Here is a 10407-nt window from a genome sequence, read left to right on the forward strand (position 1 = left end):
ATAATAGTCAACGAACTGGCATATAAGCCTACTGTCTTAACTTAGTAAAGAGTAGCTACACTGTCAAAAATTTAAGTTTCTTTATCAAAATCTGTAAAATTAACTTTTTTATATTTGTTTTTATTTAAAGCAGTTTGACATTAGCAAAGCGTTCAATACTATTTACATTGCAATATAAATGAATTTATTATTACTTGGATCTCACACCAGATTTTCATGTTTTCTAATAGAGTATACTTTGCAGCAGGCAAAAAAAAAACAATCTTTTTCATCCCCCCTTTGCCACAACCTCTCCCCTCCTACTAAATTCACGAACTGTCCAATAAATGAAAGGGGAAATAGCAATCTAAATTAACGACAATTTTTCCCATGTCATCATATCTACGTATATTCTACATCCATTGATATTGATAACAAGACAAATGACCAAATAAAATGTTGTTTTTTTTTGACAAAATGTCGCCTTTAAACCATTACTCCTCTTGTTTAGTTAACGGCTATTTTTTATTTTTATGGACAAATTAATTTACTAATTTTAGCTGCAAATCATTATATAAAATTTATATGCATAATTTTAAGTTTTTATTTTGTTAAAACGTGAAATTTTATGGTTTAGTTTTACTAAATCTATTACCTTTGAAGCAAATTTCATTTTCTCTCTCTTTCCATATTCTTACTAGTATGTGTGTGGATGGGTGTGTGTATGTGTGTTTGTGTTTGGGTGTGTGTATGTGTGTGTCAGTCAGAATAAAATTATAGAGAACACTATGACAGACAATTTTCAAATTTCAAAAGTCAGACACAATTTTAACCTATTTTTATTCCTGAAAATGGATATAGAATATACATGAATATTATATTAGGAAAAGAATTTTCAATCGTCAATTTGCTAACATGGACATCATTTTTGGTCAGTTCGTTCGTGCAGAAGGAAGGGAAAGAGAACAAAGTGAAGTGTGTGGATGGAGGGATCGTTATTTTAGCGAGCTACAAGTTTTAAATCATCAGAGTATATGATAATTTGGTGTAATATCCAAAAATTAATACATCCATTTTTCTGAAATATGAATAGGATTGAGTTACTAGCTTTGAATTGTGCCTTGTTTTAGCCTAGCTACTTTTTAATTCTAAAAATCCGTCTGTATTTCTTTCCTTTTGAATGTACCATTTATGTTAAAGGAAAATCTAAATTTTAAGCTAATGTTATGTAAAGGGGGGGGGGGGGGGTGTTCTATAAATTACACAAAGATTAATAAATACGATGTGACATTCATTGGCTCTAAAACTTTGTTTTTTTTCTTCAATAGAAATATAAGAATAGAATCATATTCTGAACCCTTTTTTCGTCAAATCTAAGAAGGAAGCTGATGTGGATTCTTAACCCTTACAGATCGGGCCCCAATTCCCACCTTAATAGATCGGGGGGGGGGGGGGACTCAAAGAGCCCCCCCTCTATCTCGGCTCCTGGTACAGATAAAGACGTAAATTTTTTTTCTGGTGGTTCTTGTGTATTTTTAGAGAAAATTACTTTTTTTAGTCATATCAGTCAGACCGCTCCTTAGGCAAGTAACGGAAACCGCCATTTTCGGCGGTTACGGCGGTAAAACGGCGGTTGGCGGCGCAAATTAATATTTTTATCTGTTTATTATTGCTCAAGGATTTACCAAAAAAAAATTATAGGTCTCTAGCTGTAATAGAAGCCACTATATTCATGATATATGTCTGTAGTAAAAGCCGGACAAAAATCGGTCGTAAAGTCGGTCAGGGAGCGGTCAAACGGTCATAACACCACTTTTCTCAGATGGTCATTGATATCTAACTATTCACCAACAAAATTTTAGGTTTCTACCTTATACACAAAAGTCATAATGTAGAAATTAAGATTTATTTAGAATTTTTTCTAATTTTTTTTGCTACCCAACCGACTTTGAAAAATCGGTCATAAAGTCGGTCAGCACGACCGACACAGACCAGATATCCTAATAAAATCAACTCTTGCCGACGTATAATTACTAAACTTAAAAAGTCATGAAGTTACAGCTCTCCATCTTACCTACAAAAAAAATGAGGTTGAAAAAACTAGAGGGGGGGGGGGGGGCTCTTTGAGCCCCCCCCCCCCCGATCTGTAAGGGTTAAAAAATCATATGTTAATAACCATTTTAAGATTTTATTTAATTTTTGTAAATTGTTTTATTTGATTTTGGAGGATTTTTCTCAAAAATAATTTAGCCTCACCAGCGAGTAGCCAACCTAACTTTTTTTAAAGAATCCACCTCTGTTTGTAGCTTTTAAATTGAAGACGAAATTTTTGGGCAATTAATTCTGATTCCGCAAAGCTTTCTACTAAGAAAATATACTGTTTACAGCTAACTTTTATCTATGTATGAAATGAAAAAAAAATATGCGTTCGTAACAAAATGTGTACACAATTTCAACCAATGAGATTAAATGTATGTACCGATGCGATTCTCCTATTGGCTCAATCAAACATTACCTCTCTTTCTTAGTACCTTTATTTTTTCTTCAAATATTGATTGTTTGGAAATAAACTAACAACTAATAGTTATAATTGTTATTACTTTGTTGATAATAATTTGGGATTGTTTCAGCAGCCAAATTTTATACAAATAGTGAATACATCAGGAAAGATATAAATTTGATATGTTCTGAAATATTTGAATACTTGAATATATGGGTCAGTTACTATTCAATCAACCATATTATTCCATTCTGATCATACATTATAATTTCAATCCTTAGTAACAGAATGTCTGTCTTACCTTAGATTCTCACTAGATGTTGCACTTATATGGTTCTCCTTTACAGTGAAGCTTTATATGGGTCCTGGAAAGTTTTATAAACATCTACAAACCTACAAAAAAAATACCCCTCCTAAGAAAAATACTTTACTTTTTAAAACTAAAATTGAAAATAATCGACCAATCACCTTCCACTCCCACATACCTCAAGTGAACCTAGAGTTCTCTATCATATAAAGTAGTAAGTGTTTATTGTCTGTAGCTTAAGACTTCTATATGAGCTGAATTGTATTAAAATTAGGCCATTTTATTACCCCTATGAAAGCAGAGCCCTTGGATGCTAGTGGCGGAACATCAAGTCAAATATAAAATATGTATCTGATTTTACTATGAATACATGAAATTTGTTTAATTTTGTGCAGGTTGACAAGGATTAGATGTGATTTAATCGAAATATATTCCTACAAATTGAGCTGTGTATTTTTCCTTGGATAGTCTCTTTTCAACAACGTTGCTGTGTATTATTCCAAATATAAAAAAGAATAACTTATAGAGTATCTAAAATCTAAATACTAAGGAAACAGGAAGAAAAAGATGCAAATCAAGCCTTGGATAAAATATGAAGAATTAGAATATATGTACTAGAGTTAAAAATTCTAGACCCACAAGTATCCTAAAATCTTCAGATTTTTTTCATTTAAATTATACAGAAAATAAAAGACAAACAGTAAAGGTTCTCTGTAATTAGAGTCGGTCCCTCTGTCTATTACATACAGCTCTTATAGTTCAGTTAGGCATAGCCCTATTAGTTTCAAACTTTGCTCAAGGAGTCCTGAAACAGTTCTATACAATTACAGATATGAAAGCAAAAAATCTATTATCATTCATAACCATAACTTAAAATTATTGATTTATATATATTTTACAAACATTTTTATGTTGTGCAATTAGTCTATTATCATGTTTTTTTTTATAATATATATGTAATGGTATACATAGTTTTTTTAATATTGCCGGTTTAAATCTAAAGGAAATTTATTGGTTTCTAAGCCATACAAGAATAATATTAAATTATATCTATGTAAACTCAATTATTTATATTGTGTATGGTTATGATGCCAAGAATTTGATAAAAAACTTACAAAATTTGGCAGATCAATCCGTCTGCTGATTAATATCTTTTACAAACAATTTTGTCGCCAGTTTACCTCCAACAGATAGTTAACCACTCACACTCGTAAAGTTCAGCTTAAAAAAGGTGGGTAGATAGCACCCTAAACGCTTATATTTGCAAAGGGTTTTTTAGTCACAAATATGTTAAAAAGTTGAAAATGAAGGGGGGAGGATAAGAATTGGTACGGCGGTCCACAAGACAGTTATGGGGATTACACTATTTGTCTACTTAATATCATGGTTATAGGTATAGGTCAATGATAAAATTTCACTAATTATAACTTACCAAGCGAAACTTTAAAAAAAATGTAGCATGCTACGTTGTTTGATATCGTTGGCGATAAACGTTGGAAAATCGGCCTTTTAAGAAAAGGTAGCATGCAAGTTCGCCATCGATATCGTAGCAGAGTAACATAAAGTAATGCTGCACTCTATTCGGTTTTTTCTATTGCATAAAAGCCTCTCAGATTTTTTTTTCACTTCTTTTATTTTTATCCTCTCTCTCTCTCCTTTCTCTCTCACACTCTCTTTTAATTTATGCTACTATTGTGCGACTTCACCCCATACTCTGCTACGATATCAGTAGCGAACTCGCATGCTTTTCCAACGTTTATCGCCAAAAAATTAGGTGTTAATTCATGGCGAATGGGATCTTAGGTAGCATAGGAATCGGTTCATATATTGCACGAGCTCAAAGGCGACTCTATGGCGAAATATCTTGCTGAGTATAGATAAAGTAATATGTTTAAAATGATCAGTGAATAAACAAGGATGACAACATCCATAAAAGCGAAGCACTGAAACAATAGGACAAACGGACATTAACACTTGTATAGTGTCTAAACTGAATTATCAGAATATAAAAGTATAAGAGTCGAAGCAAAATTGTAAGTAAATTTGTTGAAAAACTTCTTGATACAGGATAATGTTTATTGAGTTTATTGACATACTTACATTTATAGGATTTGATTATGGAGTTGCTTCGCTTAAAATATTGTTCTTTGTTGTCCCAGGAATCAATATACCAAAAATCAGATCAAACGGATAATTAGATCACATAAAAATTTGCTGTTAAAAAATTAGAAAAATCAACATGTTTAAAATGGACGTACGGACATTCTGGTAATGATTATAGAGTTGCTACGTTTTCTAAATCGTACCTAACTACTACAGGAATCATCTTGCAAAGTTTGATATCGATAGGATAATTCTAACATGCCTAAATTAACGAATAAAAGCTATCTATCTCGGACGGACGTACGGACGGACGGACGGACGTACGGACGGACCGACCCTAATTATAGAAAAGCTTCGCTTTTAAAAAATAAACTTGATTTTCTAATAGATCTTTTATAACCGTTTCCAATTTAAAATAAAAAAGTCCCTGAATCACCTAGATCCGAGGGTCCAAGCTGCTGTAAAATTATGCATAATGATATGACTATGAACAATAAACTTTAAAAGTTCTAATTCTTGGGACAGCAGAAAATGTCATGTGTGTCGTCATAAAAATACGTCTGTAAGCCATCTCTTTTTTAAGAGCTTCCTCTCCTTTATTCGCTCCTTTTTGCTTTTATTTTAATGACGTCACACATGACATATTCCGCTGTGCCTAATTCTTGATTTGGTAGTTATTTCAGGAAAATATTAAAGCACCTGTGGTCACCCTTTTTTTCTAACAGACATGCTTTAAAGATGACACAAACCTCAAATAATTAAAAGCATTTAGTTATATAACTGCGGTCAATAACTTATAGTTGACATTCTACTAGACAAAACATTTATTCAATTTTATCTCAAGGAAGTAGAATAAACCAAGAGAAAAGTTTTATTGTTAGAGGACAGTCACTCTAAAACTTTTATATCTTGAGGATGAACTTTAAACTAAAAAGGTTCAAGAAACAATGGACTACCATAAGCTTAATCCACTGTATGTTATGATTAATGGCCAAGGGGGGTGGGAAATGTATTATTCTATTGGGTGCGATATTGGGAGGGTGGATATTTACTCTTCCTAAAATAGTTTTAAACCTGTTCTGGACGTATATTTAAAATATAGCTGATATATTTTCATTGCTGCCTAAGTTGATAAGCGAATGATATCCGCTGTATTATAATTGGTTTTCTGCAATACTGGATAATTATGTATATGTGGTATTCGGCAACCCTGGGCCATGCTGCATGGCAACCCTGACCTCGACTTGTAGGAGGGCTGGGAGCCCTCCCCCGAGTAACGGGGGAATGGGTACACCTGACCCTCCCCCATGCTTTAAAATTGATTATAGTTTTGACAGCCGCATTATGGTTAATCTGAATTGTTTGGTTCCCCACCCCTTTCCAGGGATGGGGGATAATTGTTGTCCACTTTGTTTATTGCATGTATATCTATATTGAACTTTTGATTTAGTATTAATTATTCCAATCTGTGTATTGATTATTTGTTGTATTATAAATCAGTAACCTTTAGACTCTGAATAAAGTAACATCTTAGTAAATTCTGTTTGTTATTTGGTGATATATAGAGAAGCCCAGCTTCTCTATAATTATACGTGTCCACGTCTGTTCGCACTGCCGTAATCCTGAACTTGGGAAGCGGCCGCTAAACCGAGGCCGCTACCACATATACTGTATAATTTTTATACGCATATTAAGATAAGAATCATAAAATTAAATTGTCTTTGTTAACACGGGCCTTCGGCCCCTTGAGGCTAACTAAACTGGTTATAATTTTTCATTTTAATATCCGCGCAAAGCTGTATATAATACGATGCGGTAAATAACTATTGTTATGAATGCAATACGCAGAGCTCAACATAGTAATTTTACTAAAGGAATTATCCACGAGAAAACTCTTGCAAGAAAAAATGCAACGTTTACGACAAAATACAAGATATAGATTGAATAAGCTAGCGGCCTCTAGGGTCACTTTATGGAAGTGGGTTGGGGGGGGGGGGGGGGAGGGTAAGAGCCAACCATCTTCTTTAACTTTAAGGAAAAGAAAAATATAATATAATAAAGAGTTGAGGTCTCCCAACCAATAAGAAGCTATGCTGTAAATGAGACCCATTATCAGTTCAGCGATCAGCAAGATTCTTCGCCACAGACAGACAGACACACATAAAGACATGCATCCTGATACTAGGGGAATATATGAAAAATATTACTTGAATTATAACATTACCAGCCAGTAGCTACTTCAATATATCGTATGAAATTTTACTTTCCTTCCAATACCTTAATTGTCTAGAATTAAAAAGTTTTAGAGGTTTTCCTGTAATCTATTTGCCGTGCGATTCTAAAAGTTTCCTAATTTTTCGCAATATGTGTGAGTTAGTTCTTCAAAACATGCTCATTGATAAATTATATAAGGAAAAATATTTGGAAATAAACTTTTCATTGTCAAAGAGGAAATGGAGGTATGGAGAGGAGCAATTTAAAATATTTCAGGGCTCGGCGGCCGCAGTTACTATCCATCAATTTTGGCTGGCAAATATTTTTTTTGGGTAGTATAATCCCGTTCTGTTCTTAAATCTAAATGAATTACATTGTTTAACCTTATAATATAGTAACAGGATGTTTGTTTGTGTGTTTCCTGTACCAAAGGATCTCACTAACTGCAGAACCGATGAGGTTCTCCTTAACAGGATAGCTCTCATAGGTCCCAGGAAGGTTTATAACTATTTTGGAGGAGGGTACCACCACCATCCCAAGATATATCGCACCTAGAAATTTTTTTTTAAACTAAAAAATCTAAAATAGGTTTTGGGATTCAACTCCCCCCTCCTCAAATGCCCCTAGAGGCCTCGAGGGGGCGTAGTCGCAACATTAACTTTGGCAAGAGGAAAACAATAAAAGTAAGTTTTTTTCTCTCCCAAAAGATTTTTCTACAGTGTTTTATAATAATTAGGTATCTTTATTGTTTAAACTTCTGGAATACTGTAAAACTTCTGAAATATATCTTATCTGAAAGGCCTTTGAAACATATTTTCTGTGTCTATAATATTTTGAGCTGAATTTGTTTGAATGTGAACATTATCCCGGATTTCCTAACTCTAATAAAAGTTATCATGTTCATTTAAAAAACGGAAAATATTATTTTTAGAATGATTTTTACAAATGTCTTAAATATATAAAACATATTTAAAATGACAATATTTTTAATATCTATAGTATAGATGTATATAAAGATAACTAACTGCCCCTCTTTTCCAAGGACCTTTTTCGTTTGCTATTAATGCTACTTGGCTATGTTAATATTCCCGACACTATTGGTTGATATTCAAAGACCCAATTGAAAGTCGGCACAAGGTCATTAGGATGGAGACATATAGTTATTTAATCCCTTACCCCTTTAGTGTTTAACTATATTTAAAAAATAAACATTTAAAAATCGGTTAAAAATGAAAAAAGCAATGAAGGAATAAATGCAACCTTCTCCCTATCACAGTAAATTTCGCTGATTTAATATAAGTTTTTTTCTTGCTGTTTAAGGAGATTGTCTGGATGTAAAGAAACACTAAAAGTTCTTAACTGAGAGCTGTTAAATGTTGTGTAAAAATGAATAGCTAATCTATGCCATTTTATGTCGGTATTACATAAATGGATAAAATATGAAAAATAACCATTATATTATTCTTCACTACAAATTTGTTTTTGGCTTAAACTTATTTCCTGGCAAAACATTAAAAACAATAATTGGAAATTAAACTTGAGGATTTAAGACAAAGTATAAACCTTTTTAGCTCTGCTACTCCCTCTTGTAATTTTCAAATAAATATTCAAAGTAATTGGAGGCATGGTTAGTTTTTGTTTGTTCGTTACTTTGGACAGGTAGGATTAATAATAAAGGCATAGAGAAAAACTACCTCTTATTTTTAATTAAATGGGGAGTGGATTCAACAATGCTTATCTCTTATTTTTTGTGAAAGTGGCGGGATAAATTATTTTTGATTTTGTATGTACCTACAGTAAAGCTTCTTACAGTCCCGGGGATAGTTTTCTGCTATATTAGTGGAGGGTACTTCAACTCTCAAACTGAAAAAGCCCCCAGATAAAATAGCCCTACCCCGCCCTTTCCAAATGACATTAAATTAGCTGCTAGTTTGATTATGTAGCAAAAAAAAAACATATAAATTATAATTTACTTCTAAATGATATGTACATTTTGACTGTATATCATAGCTACTTCATACAAAGGTTACTAAAATACAAGATGTATTATTTTTGTACAAAGAACTTTTCTGGCATTTATCTTAAATAAAATCAAAGTGCAGCCCCCCAAAAAAGATTTTTAGTATCGCCGTGTAGTAGGTTTTTTTTTTGATTAAACGATATTTCATTATATTAGTTGAACATTTGTATGAACCTAGTAATAGTGTCTAACTTTTTATCTTTGTGACGTAACAAAAATCGAAGGATGAGAGGGGAGGTGGGAGAGGAAACCCCTAAAAAAGAGATGGATTTTTGTTACGTCATAAAGATAAAAAAGTTAGACACTATTACTAGGTTCCACATGTATCGATATATTTATGTACCTTCACAAAATTCATTAAAATCATTGGTGAAAAAGTTTGAACATTCTAGATTTGATACGGAGGCAGCATAATTAACAGTTCATTATTGTCCCAACTAACCCCTGAACCTATAAATTACAAGGATGACAACATCCATAAAAGCGAAGCTCTGAAACGGTAGGACAAACGGAGATTAACACCTGTTAGTGTCAGAACTGAATAATCAGAATACATTTGTGAATTTATGAAGAGTCAATGCCAAATTGTGAGTAGGGTTGGGCCGGATACTTTTTTGGCCGGATACCGGATATCCGGCTGATTTCAAATGCCGGATATCCGGTAACCGGCCGGATATCCGGTTAACGCCGGATATCCGGCAAATATCCGGTTATCTGGCCAAATTACCGGATATCCGGCCGGATAACCGGCCAAATTACCAGATATTAAAGTAGTAAAAAGAAAATTTCTTCAGAAATCTTATATAAATTTACATAAAGTTAAACTTATTCAGAAAAAATGTTCTTCTAGCTTCAATAATAAGAAAATTATAGCCATTTAAGATTTTAACAAGGATGACAACATCCATAAGTAGCGAAGCACAAAATTTCGTGGATGGGACTGACGGTCATTGTTGTTTTCTTCAAACGACGGGAAATTTAATTTTGATATCTTTAACTTAAAAAATTTTGAAAATCGATTAATAAACACCAAAGATATGGGGGAAAATGTAAAAAATATAAAAATAGTCAAAAACCTGCAAAAAGGCAGTCTGACCGTCATTGTTGATTTCTTCAAATGAGCGGAAATTTAATTTTGATATCTTTAACTGAAAAAATTTTGAAAATCGGTCCATAAACACCAAAGATATGGGGGAAAATGTAAAAAATATAAAAATAGCCAAAAACCTGCAAAAAGGCAGTCTGACCGTCATTGTTATTTTTTTCAAACGAAGGGAAATTTAA

Source organism: Acartia tonsa, chromosome 1 (assembly GCF_053477335.1).
Source record: "Acartia tonsa isolate MP-2025a chromosome 1, ASM5347733v1, whole genome shotgun sequence".
NCBI classification, from domain to species: domain Eukaryota; kingdom Metazoa; phylum Arthropoda; class Copepoda; order Calanoida; family Acartiidae; genus Acartia; species Acartia tonsa.